The sequence below is a fragment of the Bos grunniens genome, chromosome 25 (genome assembly GCF_055505025.1).
Source record: "Bos grunniens cultivar Pamir isolate PY7600 chromosome 25, Bosgru_T2T1.0, whole genome shotgun sequence".
NCBI classification, from domain to species: Eukaryota; Metazoa; Chordata; class Mammalia; order Artiodactyla; family Bovidae; genus Bos; species Bos grunniens.
The window spans coordinates 32,145,167-32,173,150 of NC_141189.1; the positions used below are offsets into that span (position 1 = coordinate 32,145,167).

Below are 27,984 nucleotides of genomic sequence, written 5' to 3' on the forward strand. Positions count from 1 at the left end.
AGTTGGTGGGAGGTAGGTGCAATTATTATTCCCATTCCACAGATGAGGAAACTGAGGCTGAGAGTTTATGGCGCATACCCCAGGTCCAACGCAAGAGATGCAGATTCAATCCCTGGGTCAGGAAGATCCGCTGGAGAAGGACATGGCAACCCACTCCAGTATTTTTGCCTGGAAAATTCCATGGACAGAAGAACCTGGTGGGCTACAGTCCATGGGGTCACAAAGAGTTGGACACAACTGAACACACACATCCTCATACATACCCACATACCCAACGTCCAACAGCTAATATAGACAGCGGGGAAAGAATAAACGGTTTACAATGGGGAAGTGAGAAGATCAGATTTGTGTTAAAAAGAAGAGAAAAAGTTAAACTTCAAGGAGACAAGATGGAAGGCTCTTGCAAAAATTCAGAGGGAGAGGGTTTCTCTGATGGTGCAATAGCTAAGAGACAAGGGGTCAATCCCTCTTCAGGGAGGATCCCACATGCCCTGGAGCCACAACTGCTGAGCCTGAAAGCTGAAACTACTAAAGCCTGAGCTCCCTGGAGCTTGTGCTCCCCAAAAAGGGAAGCAACTGCAGTGAGAAGCCCACTTGCCACAGCTAGAGAAAGCCCAGGCACAGCAAGGAAGATACACCCAGCTCCCAAAAAAAAACTCAGAGGAGATGATGACCTAAAGTGAGAGTGAAGAACACGATACAAGGCAATGAACACAAGACAAGCTACAGTTGACAAGATGTTATGGCTGATTACGTGAGAGATTTGATTCATCTAAAAATACGTGGCGAGTTCTTTCTGTGTTCGACCCACAGCTAGGCACTAGGGATACAAGAGAGAATAAACAAATAAGAGTCTTGTCAATTGGAAGAAAAGCCATAAGCAAGTAAGCAAACAAAATAATTAACCCAGTTTGTTTCCTAGGTAACAACTTTCACAACTGGGTGGCTTGAAACAATAGACATATATTATCTCCTGGTTCCGGAGGCCAGCAGTCTGAAATCAAGGTGTTGGTAGGCTTGGTTCTTCTGGAGGCTCTAGAACCTTCCTCACTCCTTCCAGCTTCTGGATACTGCCAGCAATCCTTGGCATTCCTTGGCTCCAATATTTGCCTCTATCAGATGCCTCAGATGTATTCTCCCAGGTGTCTGTCCATGTGCAAATTTCCCTCTCCTTATAAGAAGGGAAAATTTCTACCATGTTGATGTTCCATAGTTCCCCTGGTGACTCAGAGTCTTGATGAGGTGGGCAGAGAAGACCACAGCCCCAGCATCCCAACTTAGGCAAAGTACTCCACTCTGCGTGGATGTACAGGTCTGTCCATTCAGAGTGACAGGAGAACATTCCAAAGCCCCCATGCGGCCCATTGCTGAACTGAGAGGTCCCCCTCTCATCTCTAGCTATAATTCTGACTCCGTATTGGATGTTTCTTTACTTTACGCTTTGTCTTCCATTGCTTTTGCTGCAGTTCAGTCAGTTCAGTTCAGTTGCTCAGTCGTGTCCAACTCTTTGCGACCCCATGGACTGCAGCATGCCAGGCCTCCCTGTCCATCACCAACTCCCAGAGTTTACTCAAACTCATGTCCATTGAGTCGGTGATGCCATCCAGCCATCTCATCCTCTGTCGTCCGCAAGTTAATCACAAAAGGGATATTGCCCATAAGATTAAATTATACATAATGGCCTATCTCTGAGAACCCTGGCTCCCATGTAATGAATGTTAAGCTAAAATACCTTTGTTGCCTTATAGAAAACCTCCTGACCAGACCCACATGTGAACGACTATAAGGAGGAAGAAATTAGGACATCTCTTCCAGAATCTGACCAGAATCAGGACTTTACCTCCTCCACTTTGTATAAAAGAAGACTGAATTCTAACTCAGGAAAGATGGTTCTTTGGGACACTTGTTCAGTCGTTAAGGCATGTCCAACTCTCTGTGACACTAGTCTACCATCTTTCAGTTTTCTGGCTTTCTGAATAAGCTGCTATTCCTTGCCCCAATAACTCATCTGTCCTGTCCTGTCACGTGGCAAGCAATAGGAACTTGCATTCAGTAACACAGATAGTACCCCAAAGAGGTCAGAAGCCATTACTTACAAGCAAATTTTCCCTCTGGAAGCCTCATCTGGCAATCACTTATACCCAGAAAAGTGTCATTAGCCACTGTTCATGCCACCCCCAACCTGACCTTACTGCCCTTGGTTTCTCCAGGTTGGGCCTCAGAGTGGGATTTGATTGGACAGCCTCTCTGCTAGGACCTCTACCTGCTTTGTTTTAAAAAAATGAATCAAAGGACTTCCCTGGTGGTTCAGTGGTTCAGAATCTGCCTTCCCGTGCAGGGGACGTGGGTTTGATCCCTGGTCGAGGAACTAAAACCCGACATGCCCGGGGAAACCAAGCCTTTGAGCCACAGCTAAGCGCCCCAAAGTGCCACAACTAAGACCTGACACAGCCAAATAAACAAAAATAAAATGAACTTTAAAAATGAATCAAAAGGTTGAGGACCTTAGGGTCAAAATTCCAGCTTAAGGACCTGGATTCAAAACTCCAGAACCAGGATCTGCTCAAGCTATATAACTTTCATTGAGTCCCTTGGTCTCTCAGAGCCTTTTGGGTAAAATCAGAATAATGAAATGCCTGTCTGCAGGGCACTGGAGGCTTTAGTGAGCTAGGTGGGAAGGCCCCAGCACCATGGTGCCGGCACTGGGTCAGGTCATTCGTGCAGAGACAGCCAGGCAGCCAGCAGCTGCTATGGATACTGCTGCACCCCTATTGATTCTCTGCTTCCCAAATTCTGAGAGCTAGCAGCTGTCTTGGCAATAACTGGTGCTGTGTAAATGAGGAAGCGGGCCTGGCTGACAGTGTCCACCCCAACCTCCTCAATGCCCAGTACCCCCGGGGTGAAGCCAACTAAGGAAGGAGACTGGAGGCCTGTCAGAAGCAGGAGGAGTTTTCAGAATATGGCCTGGAGGGTTCTGGGTAGGCTCTGGGCAATGCCCCAAGGCTCCGGGGCTCAGCCATGGAACAGACAGAGCCCTCCACCAGCAAGTGCCCACAAAGTCAAGACTGCATGGGAGAAGTGCCCGTCCACCTGGGTATTTTTCAAGGAAGCCACATCCAAATGCAAAAGGGCAGAGGAAAGATTCCTGCATGACTCATGGACCAATGGCAATTTCCTGCCTGCCTCTGGAATGAATAAAAATAAGTGAAAACGTACGGTTGAAGCAAAGCTTTTGGGTCTGTGGGGATTCTGCAGTGAACCAAAGAGGCTTGGGGCTAGCTGAGTCATCTATGTGGGTGAACATTTTGTCCTGTCCGCAAAACAAGAGCAGAGTTCCAGAGAAGGGGCATGCCAATGGGATTCAATGTTTGCCCCCCAGCAGGCTCCAGGAGGAAGACTGTAAACAGCATCGTGGTAGCTTTCCATTGCCACTACCTAGAAGAACTGGGGTGAGAGATGGTGAATTTTTCATCCAAAGATAGCATCTCTCTATATCCTTTGATCTTTATAGATGAAATGATTTCCTTCAAAATAATACAGAGCAAGTGAAAAAGGGTGGGAGGATAGATTAGACTCACCTCTCTGAGTAGATGGGCCAATGGGACATGGGGCATTCTTTTTTTAACTACTAAATAATTGTTGTTTTTAAATAATAAAAAGAAGGGCTTCCCTGGTGATCCAGTGGCTAAGTCTGAGCGCTCCCAATGCAAGCGGCTTAGGTTCAATCCCTGGTCAGGGAACTAGATCCCACAGGCCACAACTAAAACTAAAGGCTCTGCATACTGCACCTAAGACCCAGTGCAACCAAAAAAAAAAAAAAAGTTAAATAAACAAATACAGGATTTAAAAAATATAATATCCAAGGCCCAATATGTATCAAAAGGCTTTTTATGGTCCATATTCTTTCATCAGGGCTTCCCTGGTAGCCCAGCTGGCTAAGAATCTGCCTGTAATGCAGGAAATCTCGGTTCAATTCCTGGGTCAGGAAGATCCCCTGGCAAAGGGAATAGGCTACCCTCACCAGTATTTGTGCCTGGAGAATCCCCATGGACAGAGGAGCCTGGCGGACTACAGTCCATGCAGTCACAAAGAATTGGACATGACTGAGTGACTAAGCACAGCACAGCACTTTCTTTCACCAAGCAGTTCCACTTTTAGGAATTTAGCATAAAGAGATGAACTGCAGATTAGTAGAAAGATCTGTGTCATTTATAACAGCCAACCAAGATGTCTAGCAAAAAGAGACTGCTTAAAATTATTTATGGGATACTAAGCAGCTGTTTTTTTAAAAAGGATGATAAGAAAATAAATAATAAACTAAGAAAAAATATCTGTACTTTAAGTTACAAAAGGATAGTTTCTCTGACATGTGAAAAGCTCCTGCAGATCAACAGTTCCAAAAAAAACAAAAAGGAAAAGAATATGAAAAGGTGTGTGTGTGTGTATATTTGCACAGTTAAGCAAAAATCACAATTTGTAACATATCCTATTGGGAATAAAAAGTAGCACAGCTTCTGTGAAGGGAATTGAACAGTATTCATAGATACTATAATACCTGTATCTATAGCAATATAGATTGACCCAGCAACGCCAGTTACAGCAATTTATTCAACACCCATAAAACAAAGGATGAACAAGCTTCTTCACTACAGCACTGTTTGCGATAAGAAAAGACTGGAAACAACCTCAATGTCTAATAGTAGGAGATTAATCAAATATATTGAATGAAATTAACAGAAGAGGCATAAACAGGGACCATGAGAACATGAACACCTGGCCCATTCACAATCCTAACCTGACCCTGAGATTCCACAGGGAATGAATTTGGGTTGAAGCCAGTCTTTTCTAAACTCCAAGGGGCGGAGCGACTCCAAATAGCATCTTGCTTGCTAAGTCCCTTAAGATGTGTCTGACTGTGTGTGACCCTATGAACTGTAGCATACCAGGCCCCTCTGTCCATGGGATTTCTCTAGGCAAGAATATTGGAGTGGGTTGCCATGCCCTTCTCCAGGGGATCTTCACTAGCATCTCCACTAGCACCACCTGGGAAGCCCAAATAGCATCTTGCTGCTGCTGCTGCTAAGTCACATCAGTCGTGTCCGATTCTGTGCGACCCCATAGACGCAGCCCATCAGGCTCCCATCCCTGGGATTCTCCAGGCAAGAATACTGGAGTGGGTTACCATTTCCTTCTCCAAAATGGCATCTTGGGGAAATGCAAACCCTGAAGTTGATTTTTATATTCTAACCTGGAAAGATGGCCACGAGACACTATTAAGCTGGAGTGGGGGGTGGTGAGTTACAGAATATATATATACATATAGTATATGTATATACATATACTGCTAAGTCACTTCAGTCGTGTCCGACTCTGTGCGACCCCACAGACGGCAGCCCACCAGGCTCCCCCGTCCCTGAGATTCTCCAGGCAAGAACACTGGAGTGGGTTGCCATTTCCTTCTCCAATGCATGAAAGTGAAAAGTGAAAGTGAAGTCACTCAGTCATGTCCGACTCTTAGCGACCCAATGGACTGCAGCCGACCAGGCTCCTCTGTCCATGGGATTTTCCAGGCAAGAGTACTGGAGTGGGGTGCCATTGCCTTCTCCGATACATACACTATATATAGATACTATATATACATATACTATATGTATATATATATAGTATTAATGCATGATCTCATTTCCATCTAAAATTTAAATATTATGTATCGTGTTAGTATACACATAGGAAAAAACTGGAAGAGTATACACCAAGCCATGAAAGCAGTTAAGTGCCTACCACGTGCTAAGTGCTGAGAACTTACAGACAAATGAGGAATCAGAATGTCAATTCCATGAAGGAATAGAGACTGGCTGTTTTGTTCTCTGTTTTAGCTCCAGTGTCTGGCACTTAATATGCACGGAATGGAAGGAATCAAGAGAGAGAGGGAGGAAAGATGGAAGGGAAGAAAAGAAAGGAGGGAAGAAGGAAGGGAGGGAAGAAGGGAGGAAAGGAAAGAGTCCCCACTCCCCCACTGCCCACAGTTGTTCACAGCCTAGTGTAGACACAGGTGTGAGACGATCAGACAGGGCAGAGCAGAGAACTCTGGGAGAATAGGGCTCTGAGCTGGTAGGGCCTTTACATAAACTGTCTGTTATCCATATATAGTGCATGCGTGCCTAGTCACTTCAGTCTTTGTGACCCCATAGACTGTAGCCCGCCAGGCTTCTCTGTCCATGGGATTCTCCAGGTAAGAATACTCGGGTGGGTTGCCATGCCTTCGTCCGGGGGATCTTCCCGACACAAGGATCAAACCCACATCTCTTATGTCTCCTGCATTGCAAGCAGATTCTTTACCTGCTGAGCCATCAGGGAAGCCTCATCCATCACCTCCCCCTTTCGACAACAGAGAAATCAATTGTAAAGTCACAGGCACAGAGCCCCTTTTAGCTTATCCAGCTGCTGGGAGCCTCTTCTTAGGGGCAAGCTTGGTTCCGTAAATGAGAACCAGATTATCCAAACTGCTCTGGGGCCAGGGTGCTGGTAATGAATGCCTCCAAACTGGATTTTAGAGAGCCAGAAACTCTTAGGAAATGAGGCATTTTGTCAGTTGCTCAGAGACTGGCCTCAGACGACTCAAAGGTGACGCCTAATGTCACTATGGGGAACTACACAAGAATCCTAAACAGTGGTTCTGGGAAAAGGGAGCCTCCCTGGATCCTTGTCTTTCATCCTTTTCCAGTTAGCTCTGTGAGGTTCTCAAAGAAGAAGCCATGCTAAACAGGGAGAGCTTGCCAGGGTTGTACAAAAAGATCCTCAGACTCAAAAACCTGCCCAAAGTGAAATGAACACATCCTTGGCCATGGGATGCTATAGTTTTTCTCTGTCCAAATAAGCTGGTGATGATTTCATGAATACGTTCTTCTCTGATTCCTTTCTTTTTTTTTTTTTTCCAGTAAAATTCACATTACTAACAAATCAGAACACATAAGTCAACAAGCTGTCAGATTATCTAAAAAGAATGACCCCCAAAAATGTCACAAATAAGACCTTTTATTTGTCACCATGAAAAGTCTGAATTAGAAAAAAAAAAAATTACTGGAGAGGTGGCTCACATCCAACAGTTTGTTCAGCTTTACTACCTGTCTCATGCCCGGTAGCTTTTCCAGAACTGCTACCTTCACCGTGTAGCTCCATGAGTTTTTCTAATTCAAATTTGGGCTTCTTCAGCATTTTTACTTTTCTAATAGATACATCATGGAGTGGAAAGGCTGGCAAGAATTTTCTATGTTTTTCCAATGCTGTCTGAAATCAATGTATTTTTTAAATTATTTATTTATGCATGGTAGTTTTGGCTGTGCTGGGTCTTCATTGCCACGCTCAGGCTTTCTCTAGTTGTGGTGAGCGGGGGCTACTCTTCATTGCAGCATGTGGAGTTTCTCATTGTGGAGGCTTCTCGTGGCGGAGCACAGGCTCCAGGTGCACGGGCTTCAGGAGTTGCAGCACATGGGCTCAGTAGTTGCGGCTTATGGGACTCCAGAGTGCAGGCTCAGTAGTTGTGGGACATGAGCTTAATTGCCCTGTGGCATGTGGGATCTTCCCTGACCAGGGATTGAACTGGTGCCCCTGCATTGGCAGGCAGATTCTTAGCCACTGCACCAAAAAGGAAGCCCTGGAATCAATTTCTTGACCACCTTTTTCAAGTCGTTTATCTGCACCTCTCGGGCCATGATTTCCATCAACCTCTTGCAGGTCTGGTGGACCTTTTGGTGCTGGGCATAGGAGCCTTCCAAATCTGATTGTTGCATTTTTTAGTAAAACCCACACAGAACAGATGAAGCAAACAACCATGGATAATCTTGACATCAACATGAGCTTCAATCATGGTCTGCCATTTTTTTAACCATGGAGCATATTTTGTCAATGATGAGATCCAGGCCATGGAAATTAGGCAGTTTTGTGCTGAACATCCTCAGTAATGAGTCTGAATTTTCTCAGTGCAACTTCATCATCCTACAGACCAACAAGGGTCACTTCAAAAACACAACCCTTGAGGCCATCAGATACGATTTTGGTTCCTTGAGGTCTCATAACAAATGTTGTCCCAATATTTCTTACACTGAACGCAGCTGGTGCTTTCACATCATACCAATCTTTCTTAAAAAATGGGCCGACTGCTTTCATCTGGGTTCCCTTTTTACCACCTTTCATGAGGCTCTTGTTCTTGTCGACTGCCATGGTGCTGCTCAGAGAGCCAAAAGACTGATTCTTTTCTGACAGTATTTGCTTAATGACAATTGCACTTGAATAGCAGGAACCTTGGAGAAGGAAATGGCAACCCACTCCAGTGTTCTTGCCTGGAGAATCCCAGGGACGGGGGAGCCTGGTGGGCTGCCGTCTATGGGGTCTCGCAGAGTCGGACATGACTGAAGCAACTTAGCAGCAGCAGTAGGAACCTAAAACCTTTCTGGAGACTAACATTTGAGGAGGGCCCTTCAGTTAGTTACTGTGTTAGATGTCACAGAGTCCTGCTCCAATCAAGGCCACTATGGTGGAGGCATTTCCCTCCATAAACCGGAGCAACCTCTCTCATATTAAAGGTGGAAAATCAGAAGCCACCATATAAATATATATATATGGGCTTCCCTGGTAGCTCAGATGGTAAAGAATCCACTGGCAATTTGGGAGACCTGGGTTCAATCCCTGGGTTGGAAAGGTCCCCTGGAGGCGGAAATGGCAACCCACTCCAATATTCTTGCCTGGAGAATCTCCATGGACAGAGGAGCCTGGCGGGCTACAGTCCAGGGGGTCACAAAGAGTCTGACATGACTGAGCGACTAAGCACGGCATTGCACTGCAGTCATTCAGATCCAGGTAGGAATCTGCTCAGTCTTTTACCAGCTGTGTAGCCAGGGACACATTCCCTCATCTCCCTGAGCTTCAGTTTCCTTGCTTGTAAAATGGAGATGATTAAACCTATTTTGGAGAAGGAAATGGCAACCCACTCCAGTGTTCTTGCCTGGAGAATCCCAGGGACGGGGGAGCCTGGTGGGCTGCTGTCTATGGGGTCACACAGAGTCGGACACGACTGAAGTGACAGCAGCAGCAGCAAACCTATTTTGCAAGATTGCTGTGTAGATGAAATGAGATGTCATATATTTGGTAAGTGTTAATGTTATTTCCATTATGGGTATTAATAATACTTCAGTTCAGTTTAGTTCAGTCATTCAGTCGTGTCCGACTCTTTGCGACCCCATGAATCGCAGCACACCAGGCCTCCCTGTTCATCACCAACTCCCGGAGTTCACTCAAGCTCACGTCCATCGAGTCAGTGATGCCATCCAGCCATCTCATCCTCTGTCCTCCCCTTTTCCTCCTGCCCCCAATCCCTCCCAGCATCAGAGTCTTTTCCAATGAGTCAACTCTTCGCATGAGGTGGCCAAAGTACTGGAGTTTCAGCTTTAGCATCATTCCTTCCAAAGAACACCCAGGGCTGATCTCCTTTAGAATGGACTGGTTGGATCTCCTTGCAGTCGAAGGGATTCTCAAGAGGCTTCTCCAACACCACACTTCAAAAGCATCAATTCTTTGGCGCTCAGCTTTCTTCACAGTCCAACTCTCACATCCATACATGACCACTGGAAAAACCATAGCCTAGCCTTTGATATGTGCTGCCTTTTTAATCCTTACAACAACCTTAAGAAGTCGTTAATATTTCTATCCCAATAGGACAGGAAAAACTGAGGTCTGGAGAGAATGGTCAACGTCATGTACTAATACGTGGCCAAAGTGAGATTCAAATGGAGGCCACCAACAGCAGAGCTCCCACAATGAATCACTATTCTATAGTGGCTGCTGCATGTAATCATTTAGGAGACCCTTCAAGATTGAATATACTCATTACAAAATGGGCAAAGGATCTGAACAGATATTTCTCCAAGGAAGATGTACGAACAGCCAATAAGCACAAGAAAAGATGCCCAACATCATTAACCATCAAGGAACTGCAAATCAGAACCACAATAAGGGCTTCCCTGGGGGCTCAATGGTAAAGAATCCACCTGCCCATGCAGGAGACATGGGTTCGATCCCTGCTCCAGGAAGATCCCACCTGATGTGGAGCAACTAAGCCCGTGGGCCATAATGACTGAAGCCCTGGTGTCCGAGAGGCTGAGCTCTGCAACAAGAGAAGCCACCACAATGAGAAGCCTGTGCACCGCAACTAGAGAAAAGCTCCTGCTCACTGCAACTAGGGAAAAAAAGTCTGCATGCAGCAACGAAGACCCAACAAGGACAAATGAATAAGCACATAATAAATTTTTTTTAACTTGACATATAAGTAAGTTTTAAGACCTTCGTATTTGGCACATAGCTCACACATATCAAGTAATCCTTACTGAGACACACATCACAATTTTTATTCTAGGAAAGCAGAGTTCATGGACCAGGTCCCAGGACAGATGCCAATTGAAAAACTAAGAACTCACCAATGAACGGTGACTTAAGCACCTCCCAAACACCCTACCTCTGATGCTGTCACATTTAGGGTTAGGATTTCAACATGTGAATTTGGGGAAAACACAGACATGCAGACCACAGGAATCTACAAAAGTAGAAAGTAAAGACATCTGCTGATCTAGTGAAGAGATTCCACCTTGCCTTTCCCAAAGCTCTCACTTCCTGTGAGGAGAAGGTAGGAATGCTGTGTCACACACTTCCAGGAGACAACACTCCCATCGTCTTTCCTGGGAAGGTGGCCCCCAGAATCTGAGCAGGCATAGCCTATGAGGTTGTAAGCTGCAGGTTTGAGCAGAGGAGATACCCAGTGAAACAAAGGATCCTTACATTCATCTTCATATTCTCAAAACATCACCTTCACCTCTCAGGGCAGCATTGATCACTACCTGGGTCTTCACAAACTGATAAATGGTTCGTTCCCCAACAGTATTGTAAGCATTGAAGGCAGGGAAGATAACTTATTTTTCTTGGAATCTTGGAATATTTATAACCACATAAACAATTACAAGTCAAAACTTCAGACACATGGAGTGGTAGGCTGCATAAGAGCCCTCCAAAGAAAAGTGATACCTTACATGACAAAAGGCACTTGGCAAAATGAGTCTGCAGATTGAGTTAAGCATCTTGTGGTGGAGAGATCATCATAGACTCTCCAGATGGGCTCAGTGCAGTCATAAGGGTCCTTATAAGAGAGAGACAAGAGGGTAAGAAGCAGAGAAGGAGGGATCCCAACAGGAACAGAGGTTGGAATGATGGGGGATCATGGGCCAAGGAATGCAGGTGACCTTTAGAAAGAAAGGGCAACCCTAGAAAAGGCAAGGCAATAGATTGTTCTCTAGAACCTCCAGAAGGAAGGCAGCCTTGCTGACCCAATTCGGACTTTCCATCTCCAGAGCTATACGAGAATAAATGTGATTGTTTTAAGCCATTTAATATGTGGTAATTTGTTACAGCAGGATAGGAAATACACTTGGTGCCATCTTTCTCCTCTTTTTCTCTCATCATCTTGGTGAACACTGAGTTCATTGATGTAGTCCTTATTAAAATGAATACATGGAAGGTACTATTAGTACCTTCCATTACTGGACTTCCCAGGTGGCTCAGTGGTAAAGAATCTGCCTGCAATGCAGGAAACACGGGTTCAATCCCTGGGTGCGGAAGATCCCCTTGAGGAAGAAATGGCAACCCACTCCAGTATTCTTTCCAGGATAATCCCATGAACTGAGGAGCCTGGTAGGCTATAGTCCATGGGGTTGCAAACAGTCAGATACAGCTAAGCATAATTGTCCCAACAGTGGCAAGCTATTATTACCTCTATTTTACAGGTAAAGAAACTCAGGCTCAGGGAGATTATATAATGGAAGGTTTTTTTTGTTTTGTTTTTTGGTTCCCAACAGTAGAAAGAGACTCTGGCTAGCAAAAATGCAGAATAACCCCAAGCTGCATGAGTCATAGAGGAAGTACCCTCTGGGCAACATGGCAGCTACAGAATATGTGTCTTCACTGGTGACACTTTGACCTTCAGTACACCTTCTTTATGAACTTCTAGTCTTTTCATTCATGAAATATCTGTTGAGATCCTAACTATATGCCAGGCCCTGGGCTAAGCGCTGGGGATATAATGCCGAACCAAAAACCAGGCCCGATTCTTGCCCTCATGATGCTGTGATGCTTATAACCAAGCGAGAAAACACATTAATCAGATCATCACCCTGAAAGATGATATACTGCAACTTACTAAATGCTGTGAATGCAAAATTCTGGGAGTGCAAAGGACAGGGGCGCAACAGGTGAACTGCTGTGTGAGGAATGAGTTGTTGTTGTTGTCAAGAGTAGGAATGGAATGGCCACTCACTTCTCAGTGGTGTCCTAGATGATAACAAAACTTTAAAAAATGTTTATTCCTGTTTCTCTGTATTTAGTACCATATTTGTATTTAGAGAAATACATTCTCTGTCTCTGTATTTAGAGAAAGATGCAGCAACACCACGTGGAACTTCTTACAGATGTTAACATTTTTCTGTTATTTCCTTATTGTGTTTATTGTGATAAACTGTATATAACATAAAATGTACCATTTTAACCATTTTTAAGTGAACCATGCTGTGGCATTAATTATATTCAGCATATCCTACAACCATAATCACTTTCTTTTTCCAAAATTGTTCACCACCTCTAACAGAAACTCTATATTCATTTAATAATACCTTCTCAACCCCCCTTCCCTCCAGTCCCTGGTAACCTCTGTTCTACTTTCTGTCTCGATGAATTTGCCTCTTCTAAGCACCTCATATAAGTCAAGTCATATGAAACGTGTCTTTTTGTTGGCATTGTTTTCAAGCTGCATCCATACTGTGGCATGTATCAGAACTTTATTCCTTTCTATGGCTGAATAATATTCCATTGTATGGAGGTATCACTCTGAGCCTGCAACCATTCAAACACAGTGCCAAGCCTTCCAGTGACTTTCTTCTCTGGACACATCCCTGTTTGTTTCTCTTATAGCTTCCCCATCTGTAAAATGGGAACATTTCTGGAAGAGGTCCCCCTTCCTGCAACAGTTTTGATCCATGATTAGTTGAACCCACAAATGTGGATAAACTGCAGATACAAAGGGCCTACTGTACTCCATCCAGCAGCTGAAATGCACCTAGGAAAAATGTTCAGAGACCCACAGTCCTCCAGTCCAGGCTGAAGCAGGGCTGCCAATCCTCCTGCCTCCCCAGGGCAGGCAGGCAGGAGAAATGACAAAAGCAGGCTGAACATTAGAAAAACAACAGATGCCTGAGGATAAGTGGGAGGCAGTGGGGAGGGGTGGGGACTATGGAGAAGTGGGAAGAACCCGGTACTTATCAGCTCCCATCACTGCCATGTGGGAATATGGGCCCAACGCTGCCAGACTTTCTGGTAGAAGATGCTGGAAATCTGGATATTTATGTGAATTTGCTTGATTTAATTTAATTTTTTTTTTTTTTGGCTGCACACCCCACAGCATGTGGGACCTTAATTTCCCAACCAGGGATCAAACTCACATCCTGCATAGGAAGTCCTGTCTTAACCCCTGGACTGCTGGGGAAATCCCAGAATTTGCCTGATTTTAAATACTAGCAACTAATTTTGAATATTAAACACAATACAGCCAAATAAAACATGTCTGGTGGCTGCATATAAATTGAGGGTGCCCAGGTCCAAGAGATCATTACTGTGAAAAGACACAAGACCAGTGCCTCTCCCTTGTCAGGAACAAGAGCCATTGGTAGAGGGTGAAATTCTGTCTAAATTGCTGTGTGGTCTTGAGGGTCCTGAGGTCCATCACTTCTCCAGGATGAACTTCAGGATCCTTAATCTATGAATTGCCAGGGTAGACCAGATGTCCTCTAAGATCTCTTCCATTTCCAATATTCTAATATTGGACCTTCTTTAAGAGTTTTCCCCAAAGAGAACAGAAGGGACCTCTGTTTCTTTTTGTTTGTTTGTTTCTTATTTTAACTGTAGTAAAATACATATAGCACGGGCTTCCCAGGTGGCACGGTGGCAAATAATCTGCCCGCCAATGCAGGAGAAGTGGGTTTGTTCCCTGGGTTGGGAAGAGCCCCTGGAGAAGAAAATGACAACCCACTCTAGTATTCTTGTCCAGGATATCCCATGGGCAGAGGAGCCTGGAGGGCTACAGTCTATGAGGCTGCAAAAGATTCAGACACGACTGAGCAACTGAATGAATGATGAATAAACACATATCATCTACCATTAGTGGGACGTCATGCATTTCTGACATTGTGCTGCAACTATCACCATATCTAGTTTTAGAACATTTCTTCACCCAAAAGAAGATCTGTCTTCCATGTGCCTGAGTTTCAAGGAAAAGGAGGCTTTGATCTTTAAATGTATTGCCTTCAGAAAAAAAATCAAAATCCCTTGTTAGGTGGGGTGCTAGAGAGAGGAGAAAGAGAAGGAAAATGGAGCAAGTCAGTGTATGAGGTGGTAGCTTGGGTCTCAGGGGCACAGCCAGGCAGCCAATGGATGCAAAGAGCAAGGCCAGCTCCACTCTTCTGAGGTCTCAGAGGAGCCCTCACCACAGCTGAGCACAGACAGAGGGCCCTTGCTGCCTTGAGCCCAGCTGTTATTTTGCATTCAAGTACAAAGCATTTCATCAAGCAGAAAAGCCCTCCCTGAGTTGACAACTCCCTTTCCTCCCACAGACACACTACCAGGATTCAAGGGAAGTGCATCCATGAGTCCCAGGGGACACAGTTGGGGGGGACCCTCACCTGAACCTCTAGAGAGGCTGGAGGTTTGAGAGCCCTACACGTGGTAATGACAGCAGCCTCCAAGTCCTTCCCTCATTAGCAGGAAAGAAGTGAGAGCAGCTGGCCCTCCAGCCTCCCTTTCTATCCCCAGGGTGTTGGGGTAGCCAGTCTCAGGGTGAACTGACACATGGGGGACACAGAACAAGGCTGTCCGTGAGGCTCATGTGCCCAGGTGAAAGACTGAGCTCTTCTGAAATGATCTTATTGGTGTCTGTATGCTCTTCCTTTAATGAAACGACGCTGAAAGTAGATGGGAGTTGTAAATTGTTGTTTGGTTTTCTTTTCTTTTTCTAATATTTTTTATTTGGGCTTCCCTGATGGCTCAGATGGTAAAGAATCTGCCTGCAATGTGGGAGACCCTGCTTCAATCCATGTGTTGGGATCTTCTCCACTCTATTTACTTATTTGGCTGCACTGGGTCTAAGTTGTGCCATGTGGATCTAGTTCTCTGACCTGGGATCGAACCCTAGCCCTGTGCATTGGGGACTGCAGAGTCTTGGCCACTGGAACATCAGGGAAGTTCCTGGTTTTCTTTTGTTTTAATTTGGCATAAGGAAAAGTTGGCCTTGTCCTTCACCCAAATTGTTGGAAAATTCACAGAATTTTGTGAAAGTCTAAATTCTGGTGAGACCCTGACCTACTTGTGACTAAGAGTAGCCCCCGAGCAGGGAGGGTTACGTAGACCCTGCTGCTGCTTTTAATTGTTCTGATAAGGGAACATGTCAACCCTTCAAAAAGTAAAGAGAACAACATAACAACCCTTGTATACCATCACGTGGCTTCAAAAATTATCAACTATAGGCCAACGTGTCTTTAGTGTGACCCCCACTCACTTCCTCCCAGATTATTTTGAAGCAATCCGTAGACATCATACCATTTTGACTGCAAATATTTCAGTACGTATATCTAACAGGTAAGGACTCTTTCTGAGAAAGTTTAGCCGCAATACAGTATTATACCAATAATTTTAAAAATTGAAGTATATTTGATTTACAATATTGTGTTAGTTTCAGGTGTATGGCAAAATGATTCAGTTACACATATAAAATTTTCCCAATTCTTCTCTAATACAGATTATTGAAAGATGTTGAATATAATTTGTTGTGCTCTATAGTAAATCCTTGTTATGGACGTGAGAATTGGACTATAAAGAAAGCCGAGTACTGAAGAATTGATGCTTTTAAACTGTGGTGTTGGAGAAGACTCTTGAGAGTCCCTTGGACTGCAAGGAAATCCAACCGGTCCATCCTAAAGGAGATCAGCCCTGGGTGTTCATTGGAAGGACTGATGTTGAAACTGAAACTCCAATACTTTGGCCAAATGATGCGAAGAGCTGACTCATTTGAAAAGACCCTGATGCTGGGAGAGATTGAGGGCAGGAGGAGAAGGGGAGGACAGAGGATGAGAGGGTTGGATGGCATCACCAACTCTATGGACATGGGTTTGGGTGGACTCCGGGAGTTAGTGATGGACAGGGAGGCCTGGCATGCTGCGGTTCATAGGGTTGCAAAGAGTCGGATACGACTGAGCAACTGAACTGAACTGAACATATTTCTTAATATCATCAAATATCTTGTTAGACATTCCACGACACACAGACACTCTCGCTCTTAATTTCTTCAAATCAGGATCCAAATAAGATCTGGGTGGGACCTCCCTGGTGGCCCAGTGGCTAAGATTCATTGCTTCCCATACACGGGACCTGAGTTTGATCCCTGGTCAGGGAACCAAGATCCCACATGTAGCAATTAAGACCCAGTGCAGCCAAATAAATAAATATTTAGAAAAAAAAAAAAAGATATAGGGACTTCTCTGGTGGGCCAGTAGCTAAGACTTCATACTCGCAATGCAGTGGGCTTAGGTTCAATCCCTGGCCAGGGAACTATATCCTACAAGCCACAACTGAGAGTTCACACGCCGCAATGAAGATTAAAGATACCACAAGACTCAACTAAGACCCCGTGCAGCCAAGTAAATAAATAAAATAGTTAAAAAAAAAAAAAGATCTGAATAAGGCAATCAGTTGATATGCTTCTTAAGTGTCTTTCAACCTACAGATCCTCCCTCCATCCCTGTTTTTTCCCCTTCCAATTTATTCATTGAAGAATTTAGGTCATCTGTCATTTGTCCTAGAATGCCTGTGTGCAATCATTTCACATCATCCATGGCCTCTGTATTTCCTATTAACTGATTATATCTACAGATTTCTTTATATTTAGGTTCAGATTTTGTGCCAAAAAAAAAAATTTCAGAAGTGGTGTTGGGTGTGTGTTCATCAGAGGCACACAATGATTGACTTTCTGTGGCATTAGTAGCCATGGATGCCAAGATTGATCAATTCATTAGAAGCGCTTCAATATTGTATTTGGTGAGGTCATCGGGTGACCAGCGTCTCTGTTTGCTTGTGAGTTCCCCAGTGTTGGTACCTTGAGTCCTGCATCCCAGGAAACCACTCCATCCCAGGGAAACCAAGTCGGTTGGTCACCCTAGGTGAGGTTCCATGTTCTCAAGAAGTGATTCTTCCCATAACCTCTCCTTCCGTTTGCCATACCAGGCAGAGAACTCAGACCAAACGTGGTAACAGACCAGAGAATGCAGGGGTAGGGTCACCATACTAAGCAGTCAGTCTTGGGTGTGGCTGACACCTTAGTGGCTGCGCACTCAGCTTTCACTTCTACCTTCCTTGCCTCACTCCGATTGGTTTAGGTGGTGCTCTCTCCCCACAGTCCACGTGCTTCAGGTGAGCTAACCACAGTCCCAGCTCCAGGCATGGGCTTTCTCTTTCCAGAATCAAGGCCCATCAGTGCATCCCATTCCCTAAGTCACAGCGTGGGCCAATGAATCGAAGAAGTGGTTTGTTAGGGGCTTTTGGGAAAACATTCTCTCTCTTATTTTCTTCTCTCTCTCTTTTTTCTAACATACTATGAACCATTTCAGGTACACGACTGAATGATTTCTAGTAAATTTACTTAACTGTACAACTATCACCACCATAGTTTTAGAACATTTTCATCACCTCAGTAAGGGCCCTTATACTCATTTATAGACAACTCTAGTCCCACTCCAAGCCCCAGGCAAACACTAATCTGCTTTCTGTCTCTGAATTTGCCTCTCCTGAACATTTCACACAGATACAATCATACAATGCATGGTCTTTTGTGGCTGACTTCTTTTACTTAGCATGTTTTCAAGGTTCACCTGCACCGTAGTAGATATCAGTACTTCACTCCTTTTTATCACCAAATAATATTTCATCATAAGGATATACCACATTTTGTTTATTCGTTCATCAGTTGATGGACATCTGACTTGTTTTGACTTTCTGGCTATTATGAGTAATGCTGCTGTGAACATTCTTGTACAGGTCTTTATGGGGACATATGTTTTCTTTTCTCTCACTTATAAAATACTTTGGCAATTGATGGATCAGATGGTAAATTTAAGTTTACATTTTTAATAAACTGCCAAAAACTGTTTTGTGAAGTGACTACCCCATGTTATATTCCTACCACAAACGTTCGGTGGTGGTGGCGGTGGTGGTTTAGTCACTAAGTTGTGTCTGACTCTTAGAACCCCTAAACATATAAGGGTTCCTATTTCCCCAAATCCTCACCATTTGTTATTCTTTTTTATTATAGCTGCCGTGATAGAAATGAAGTGGTATCACATTATGGGTTTTTAGGGGGGTAGTTTCCTGGGGGCGTTTTTGGTCTCACCACATGGCATTCAGGATCTTAGTTCCCCAACCCAGGATTAAACACGCGCCACCAGGAGTGGAAGCTTGGAGTCTTAACTGCTAGACTGCCAGGGAAGTACCTCATTGTGGTTTTAATTTGCATTTCTGTAATAATGATTATTGTTTGGCATCTTTTCATGAAATATTTCCTTGCTCTTAAGAGCAAGGCAGAAGAAACAGGAATCTTGTTTCTTCTAAACAGCTGTGAGGTCCAGGACCTTCCCATTATTCTAGGACAAAGTGACTCAGAAGAACAGCTTCAGAACACTGATGAAACAGTACTCCAAGTCCATCCAACCTCCAGACTTCTTCCATCACATGAGCCAAGAAATCCTTTCCATTGTTTAAGCCAGCTTGATTTGGATTTTCTGTAACTTGCAGTTTATTGAATAGAGTAGAGAAGGACACATTCCCTTATCTGAGGCAAACACGGGGTATTTGGAGGGAACTTTGCATACTTGCTGAGGTGAAGACTAAGAATTCAATTCAAAGAACACAAAGGACTTGAAACAAGGAAGCAACTGCCTCCAGAAGAGACATCAAGGAATAAGAACAAAGGAAGGTACAGAGGGACTTCCCTGGTGGTCCAGTGGCTAAGACTTCACGCTCCCAATGCAGGGGGCCGGGGTTCAATCCCCAGTCAGAGAACTACATCCCACATGCCACAACTAAGAGTTCCAATGCTGCAACTAATAAGATCCTGCATGCCGCAACAAAGATAGATCCCACATGCTATAAACAAGTAATTTTTAAATGTATTCCTAAGTAAAAAAATTTTAAAGGAAAGTATAGAGAATAGTGGGGGCTTCACTGGTGGCTCAGAGGTTAAAGCGTCTGCCTGGAATTCAGGATACCCGGGTTCAATCCCTGGGTCGAGAAGATCCCCTGGAGAAGGAAATGGCAACCCACTCCAGTACTCTTGCCTGGAGAATCCCATGGAGGGAGGAGCCTGGTAGGCTACAGTCCATGGGGTCACAAAAGAGTCGGACACGACTGAGCGACTTCACTTTCACTTTCTACAGAGAATAGTGGGGAGAAAAGAACACTCAACTGAACCACAATCAAAATATTATTTTAGCTCAAACTAAGAAGAATGTAAAGTTTCTTCATGAGAAAGTACAAGAAATTAATATCAGAATGAATCCCATCGTATAGAACATTTAATCCATTGTGTGCCTTTCTATTTAAGTTATTAAAGTTGTAGAGTTTTCATTCCAGAGTATAGGTTCAGTCATTCTCTATTTATCCTTTTCTCATCTTAATAAAGACCCAATAGCCCAAATGTTAGCTAGACATTGGATAATTAATACCCAAAGTTGGATAGATTCAAAAAATTGAGAAAATTATATCTTTAATAGCAAAATAAGAATCCCTTCTAGGGAGAGAGAACAGTCTTATTGGTTGTTGTTATTCAGTTGCTCCATTGTGTCTGACTCTTTGCGACCCCATGGACTGTAGCATGCCAAGCTTCTCTGTCCTTCACCAACTACTGGAGTTTGCTCAAACTCTGCCATCTAACCATCCCATCCTCTGTCGTCCCCTTCTCCTGCCTTCAATCTTTCCCAGCATCAGGGTCTTTTCCAATGAGTCAGCTCTTCGCATCAGGTTGCCAAAGTACTGGAGCTTCAGCTTCAGCATCAGTCCTTCCAATGAATATTCAGGATTGACTAGTTTGATCTCCTTCCTGTCCAAGGGACACTCAAGAGTCTTTTCCAACACCAAGGTTCAAAAGTATCAGTTCATCAGCACTCAGACTTTTTTATCATACAACTCCCACATCCACACATGACTACTGGAAAAACCATAGCTTTGACTATATGGACCTTTGTAGGCAAAGTAATGTCTCTGTTTTTTAATATGCTGTCTAAGTCTGCCATTGCTTTTCTTCCAAGAAGCAAGTGTCTTAATTTCATGGCTACAGTCATCATCCATTATGATTTTGGAGGCCAAGAAGATAAAGTGTCACTGTTTCCATTGTTTCCCCATCAATTTGCCACGAAGTGATGGGACGAGATGCCATGATCTTCATCTTTTGAATGTTGAGTTTCAAGCTGGTTTTTTCACTCTCCTCTTTCACCTTCATCAAGAGGCTCTTTAATTCCTCTTCACTTAATTCCTTTTATTGGTAAATGTGACTAAATAAGTGCATGGGTAAGAAAGTGAGTCTCCACTTCTTTCTCAGGCTTTGGGGTACTAAGGCTTTGGAAGAAGGGGAAGCTACTTTAAAAAAGAAAAAGAGAAGATGCTGGGGGTGAATCTTAGAGGGAGAGGATGGGGGGCAGAGACAGGAAGAGGAGAGGAGATAAACCGTCAGTAAGGTGGTAGAAAGCCATGCACTATACGGAAGGACCACTCTCCATTATTTCCCCTAAAATCTCTGCTTTATTGGCTGTTGTGGGAACTGAAGAAGTTGAGTTCACATCAGGTGTGACCTGGTGTGGAAAAGACACGGCACATAGACAAACCAGAACCCCAAGGGGCAGGGAACACCAGGAAAAGGTAAACTTCCTGGAAAGAAACAGAAAATAAGAGGAGGACTTTGGGTTTCCACATTCCCTGGGGTGTAAGATGGTAGGTGTTTCTAAGACAATTTCATATGTCATCTATCCCTCTTGTAGTAGGCAGGCCCCCAGCTGGTCTATGAGTTACCACGTGTGCGTGTGTGTGTATACTAAATCACTTCATTCATGTCTGACTTTTGTGACTCTATGGATTGTAGCCTGCCAGGCTCCTCTGTCCATGGAAATCTTGAGGCAAGAATGCTGGAGTGGGTCATCATGCACTCCTCCAGGGGATGTTCCCAACCCAGGAATCAAACCCATGGCTCCTGCATCTGCTGCATTGGCAGGCGTGTTCTTTACCACTAGGGCCACCTGGGAAGCCCCTACACACACATACCTAGACTAGATGAACTCTTATTCAGCCATTACAATGGCTTGGGAGATAGATGAATTCCTAGGAACAGGCATGTAAAAGGAATAGAAAGCTAAAATAAACTGATGAGTGTTAAAATGAAAAAATCACCAAAGGCTTCCATCTTCCCAAAATTTCATGTCCAGATGATTTTATAAGTAGATACTTTCAAGAAACTATCTGAGACAGAGAAAGAGAGAAAGCTGCCCAGATAACATGAGACTGGCATAATCTTCTCTTTTTTTGGCTGTGACGGGTCTTTGTTGCTGTGCGTGAGCTTTGCCTAGCTGCGGTGAGTGAGGGCTGCTCTCTAGTTGTGGTATGCCACCTCCTTATTGCAGAGGCTGCTCTCGTTGCAGAGCATGGGCTCTAGGCCTGCAGGCTTCAGCAGTTGCTGCATGTGGGTTCCGCAGTTGTGGCACATGGGCTTAGTTACCTCATGGTATGTGGGATCTTCCCAGACCAGGGATTGAACCTGTGTCCCCTACAATGGGAGGTGGATTCTTAACCACTGGACCACCAGGGAAGCTCAAGACTAGTATAATCTTGATTCTAAAACCAGAGAAGATCAATATAAGAAAATTATAGGCCCATTTTATTTATGAATGTAGACCCAAAACCCTACATAGTATTGAAACATTCTTGCATCCCAGGGATAAATTTCACTTGGTCATAGCATATGATCCTTTTAATGCACTGTTGAATTCAGTTTGCTAATGTTCTATGGAGGATTTTTACAGCAATATTCATCAGGGATATTGGTCTGTACTTTTCTTTTCTGGTAGTTTTTTTGGTTTGGGTCTCAGGGTGATGCTAGCTTCACAAAATGTGTTTTTTTTTGAAGAATTTAAAAAGGATCAATAGTAATTCTTCTTTGAATGTTTGGTAGTGTTCACTCCTGCAGTCTGGGTTTTTCTTTGTTGTGAAGTTTTTAATTGAATTCCTGAATCAATCTTCCTATTGGTCTGTTAAGGCTTTCTACTTCTTGATTCAGAAAATGTGGTATATATCTAAATAATGGACTATTATTCAGCCTTTATAAAGGAGAAAATTCTGCTATTTGCAATGACGTGTATAAACCTGAAGGACATTATGCTAAAGGAAGTAAGGCAGAGGCAGAAAGGCAAATATTACACTATCTCACTTGTGGAATCTAAATTAGTCAAACTCAGGCTTCCCTGATGGTCCAGTGGTTAAGAATCTGCCTGCCAATGCAAGGGACACAGGTTCAACCCCTGGTCTGGGAAGATCCCACATGCCATGGGACAACTAAGCCTGTGCACCACAACTCCTGAAACCCGTGTGCAGCAACTACAGAAGCTTGTGTACCTACAGCCCGTGCAGGGCAACAAAGGGTAGCCCCCACTTACTGCAAAGCCTGCATGCAGCAATAAAGAGCACAGTCAAAAATAAGTAAATAAATAAAAAGATAAACATTTAAAAAATAAAACTCAAACTCATAGAAGCAAAGAGTAGAATGGTGATTGACAAGGGCTATAGGGAAGGAGAAATAAGGAGATGTTGGTCAAGAGGTACGAAGTTTCAGTAATGCAAAGTGAATAAGTTCTGGAGATCTAATGTACAACATTTACTATGAATAATGGTACTATACTGCACACTTGAAATTTGCTAACAGGATGTATCTTAAGTGTCCTCACCACATTAAAAAAAAGTCAGGAGAAGAAGATGGTAAATATGTGCAGTGATTCATACAAATTAGTTTGATTGCAGTGATTATTTTATGATGTGAGTGTTTACCAAACTATCGAGTTGTATACCTTAAGTATACAAATTTCTACTAGTCAATTACACGCAATAAAGCTGGAAAAAGGAAAGAAAATTCTACACAGAAAATTAGCCAAGAAAATCCAACAGTGTATTCAGAAAATAGTATATCTTAAGTAGGGTATATTTCCAGAACGCAAGGATGGCTCAACATAAGAAAACCTATCATTGTAATTTATCACACTGGTAGTCTGAAAAGAATAAATCATATGATTATCACAATCCATGTAGAGAAAGCATTTAATGTAATTCATCCAAGAATGTTACACATAGTGGGGCAAAATTAACAGAGAAGTGTTCCTTCTAGAATTATATCGTGAGGCATTTTCATTCAACAAACACTTACTGAGTGACTACTTGGTATCAAGTACCATCTACACATACTTTTTACGTGGTACCCTCTAGTTTTCATTACAGCCTCGTGCAGTGGATTCGATGATGATCCCATTTTATAGTTGCATACTGTTAAGTATGGGATTCCCAGGTGGCTTAGTGGTAAAGAATATGCTTGAAAATGCAGGAGACACAGGAGATGTGGGTTCAATCCCTAGGTTGAGAAGATCCCCTAGAAGAGGGAATGGCAACCCATTACAGTATTCTTACCTGAAAAATTTCATGGACAGAGGACCCTGGTGGGCTACAGTCCATGGGATCACAGAGAGTCAGACACGACTGAGTACAAGCCAGCTGTAAAGTATAGTTCCCCACAGTGAGCCATGTGGCCCTGAAACTATTATCTTCCTCTCTGAAAAATAGGACCCTCAATTCTGCCCTGGGTCATAGGCACAAAGCGTCTGCTGATCTATGTTAGAGGCCTCAGGAGGGCATCATTTCCATTCGGTTTGCCAAGACACATGGATCAGCAGAAGCCAGGCCTGGACATCAGCAAAGAGGAAGACTGACAGACTTTGGCCGCCACCAGTGTCCTCTCCCGTGAGAATCTGGTTCCAGGCGGAACCCCAACTTTATTATTTATAGCTCTCCTTTCTCCCAGCTGGAGAGGGAGCTCTGTTTATGTACTTAGCTGATGGATGACTCAGCCAGAGACTGAAAAGCTGACGGAGCCCTAGTGAACTGTCAGGAAGAACTGAAACTGGTGACCTCAGCTGCTCTGGAAGCCAGTAAAGGCCCTGTCTCCAGACACTGGAGAGAGACCACAGCGAACTCTGGGTCCCACTCTTAGAGATGCCTATGCCTGGGAGGTTCACTTTTTTCAGAGGAACTCCATACATCCTCCTCATTCTCACTGAAAGACCACTACTGTTTTCCTGGCTTTCAGGTTACATCTATCCATTGCAGAAACCTGGGTTCAAGTGCCAACTCTGACAGTTACAGTTGTATGACCTCCGGCAAATTACTGTTCTTTCTAAGCTTCAGTTTGATGCTGTTGTTGTTGTTGTTCAGTCGCTAAGTCATGTCTGACTCTGTAAGTCCATGGACAGGGACTGCAGAACTCCTGCCAGGCTCCTCATCCTCCACCATCACCTGGAGTTTGCTCAGATTCATGTCCATTGAGTCAATGATACTATCTAATCATCTTATCCTCTGCCACCCCCTTCTTCTTCCGCCTTCAATCTTTACCATCATCAGGGTCTTTTCTAATGAGTCAGCTCTTCACATCAGGTAGCAAAGTACTGGAGCTTCAACTTCAGCAACAGTCCTTCCAATAGATATTCAGGGTTGATTTCCTTTAGGATCGACTGGTTTGATCTCCTTGCTGTCCAAGGGGCTCTCAAGAGTCTCCTCCAGCATCACAATTTGAAAGCATCATTTATTCCACACTCAGACTTCTTTATGGTCCAGCTCTCACATCTGTGCATGACTACTGGAAAAACCATATCTTTGACTATGCAGACCTGTATCAGCAAAGCGATAGATGACTCTGCTTTTTAATACTCTGTATAGGTTTGTCATAGCTTTCTTTCCAAGGAGGAAGCATCTTTGAATTTCATGGCTACAGTCACCATCCACAGTTTACAGTTTACTCATCCATAAAACGGCATCAGTAAAAGTAGCTACCTAATAGTGTTATCGTGAGGCATCAATATGGTGGCACATGCAAATAGCTTAGCACAGTACCTCAAACACCATGTGTCCATTACATGTTAATTACATGTTGGCAGTTATTGTTATTACTATTACTATTGTTGTTGTTATTACTATTGTTGTCCCATCTATAGATAAAGGAGGAGGACAGCTGGTGGCAATAGCTTTCACAGAATCATTTAATCTCTTAAAGTCTTTGATAAAGACTTCGTCATGTAGCCCGATCTCTCAGCTGATGTCTGACCCCACTAGGTTGTCTATAACACCATTCTCATCCATCAGGTGGCCCATTCTATCTATGGACTGTTGGAAAGTTCTACGTTGCTGCCAAGGACATATGGAGTTGCTTCCTGTGCTGAATGGTTTCCACGTACTCATCCAGACCCACCCTCTATGCCTCTACCCTGCTTTCTGCCCCAGGAGGCTGAGCAGTGTGGACCGCATCAACGGCAGTTAATCCCTGCCCTCTAGCTCATAGTTGGGTTCAGCCAATTGAAGACATTTGCAGACGAATAGGACACAGGAGGAAAGAGGCTGAGGTATTAATATCCTCAGCACCGTCCTTGCCAAGATACGGCGTGTTGGTTGTATTTCTCTACTACAGGCCACAACTCTTGCCAGGCAGCCCTGTCCCACATCTACAGCTCCTTTCTCTGGATTCTGGTAACTGGGTCCTTTATTTTTTTCATTCCTATTCACTAACTCGAACCTTCTCCATGATGCCTTTTTGGACTCCCTCCTCTCCTCCAATGCCATCCTGCGAACTGATAGCATCAAATGAATTTTGTTATTAATGTTCAAAAACTAAGAAGTTTCATATTTTAAAAATCTAGATTTCTAATCTCTGTTAAAAATGTGGTCATTTTGGTCATCATGGGCCAGCACTGTCCTGTGGAAAAAAACAGGGTATAAAGGGAAGGGTCTGCACCCACCACCTGGGTCCCTTACCCCTCAACCTGTTTGGCCTCAGTTTCTTCTTGAACTCTGTTCCAGCCACACTGTCCTCTTGGCTTTTGTTCAGACACACCTAGGACCTTCCCACCGAAGGACAGAGGTCCTGTCCTGTCCTCACTCTGCTCTTGAAGCCCTCTTTTCTGGTCTATGTTGTCAACCCAAAAGAACAGCGTGTGCCCTGCTCATGACGGGTTGAATTGTGTCGCCCTAGAATAAGGTACTTTGAAGCCCTAACCCTCAGTATCTGTGATGGGACCTTACCTGGAACTGGGATCTTTACTGATGTAATCAGGTCACATAAGGTAACCAAGTTAACATAAGGTCATTAGGGTGCCCCCAATCCAGGACTGCTGTCCTTATAAGAAGAGAGAGGACTTCCGTGGTGGTCTGGTGGTGACAAACCTGCCTGCCAATGCAGGGTTTGATTCTTGGCCCAGGAAGATTCCACATACTGAGGGGCAACTAAGTCTGTACCACAACTACTGAGTCCATGCTCTAGAGAGCCCTTGCTCCCCAACAAGAGAAGCCACTGCAGTGAGAAGACCAGGCACTGCAACTAGAGTGTAGCCCCTACTCACCACAACTAGAGAAAGCCCATGTACGCAGCAATGAAGACCCAGTGCAGCCAAAAAAGTAAATTAATTTAAAAAATTTTTAAAAGAGGGAAATTTGGACAGTCACACATGGAGCAAGCCATGTGAAGACAGAGGCAGAGACTGAAGTGATGTTTCTACAAGCCAAGTAAGGCCAAGAGTTGCCAGCTATCACCAGGAGCTAGCAAAGGCAAGGAAGGAGTCTTCCTTAGAAGTATTGATAGCATGCAGGGCCCTGTGGGGCTCCTGGGCACAAGGCCTCTCTGTGTCCCCCATTTCTTTGATTATAGGAAGCAGCCTTCATTCAACCTCTATAGCCTTCCCTGAGTCCCAATGGGCAGTTTTAAGCAGTTGTTAATTAGGGAACGGAGGGGATGAGAGACCAGTGAGAAACAGTCAAAGGAAGCCTCAGGGCAAGGCCTTGTATCCCCATCAAAGGATGCACAAGACAATATCTTTGCAGATACTGGAACCCCCTCCAGGTGGAGAAGTTAACTATGGTATGCTGCCCACAAGCATAGAGACCTCAGACCAGTTGGACCTGAAGTTTGATGATGCTGACTCCTACTTACTTCACCACTGATCCATTAGAAGAATGTTCACGAGCTGATCACACCCTCTTTGAACAATTACTACAGAACGTCTATCTTTTCCAAGTGGGGACTCATGGTTTTGAGGCCATTAGCCCACTGTGGCCCCCTTTGCCTGGCAAAGTAATAAAGCTATCCTTTTCTATTTTACCCAAAACTCTGGCTCTGAGATTCAATTTGGTGTACAGATAAGCTGAGCATTCAGCATCAGAACGGCAGTTTCTGAACCAGGTGTCAGTAACCTGACACTTGAACCATCCGTGTCAAGTAAGTGGAATAAACTAGCACAAATACAACCAGCTTCAGAAAGCGCATCGCAGGTACTTTCAAAGAAGAAGGAAGTCACCTAAAACACGGAGGGAGAGAGGGGAAATGGTGATGGTGCTCCCCAAAACACCTTTGACTAAATCCCTGGACAACAGTCAATAGGGTTTATTGAGCACCTACTCTGTGAATGCACCAGAGTTTAAACTCAGTGCCAATGGCTCAACTATTCTGCTTAACCCACATAAAGACTATGAGTTGATAAGGCACATCTCTCACAGTAATTAAGAGCCCTG

General features: G+C 44.0%; 1 protein-coding gene and 1 pseudogene across 1 annotated transcript in view; both read right to left on the bottom strand.

The window, feature by feature from the left end:
- Positions 1-27,984, bottom strand: part of LOC147345396 (uncharacterized) — a 124,864-nt gene that overhangs the window by 24,683 nt on the left and 72,197 nt on the right. The window lies entirely within an intron of this gene.
- On the bottom strand, positions 7,617-8,432 carry LOC147345398 (small ribosomal subunit protein eS1 pseudogene; annotated as a pseudogene).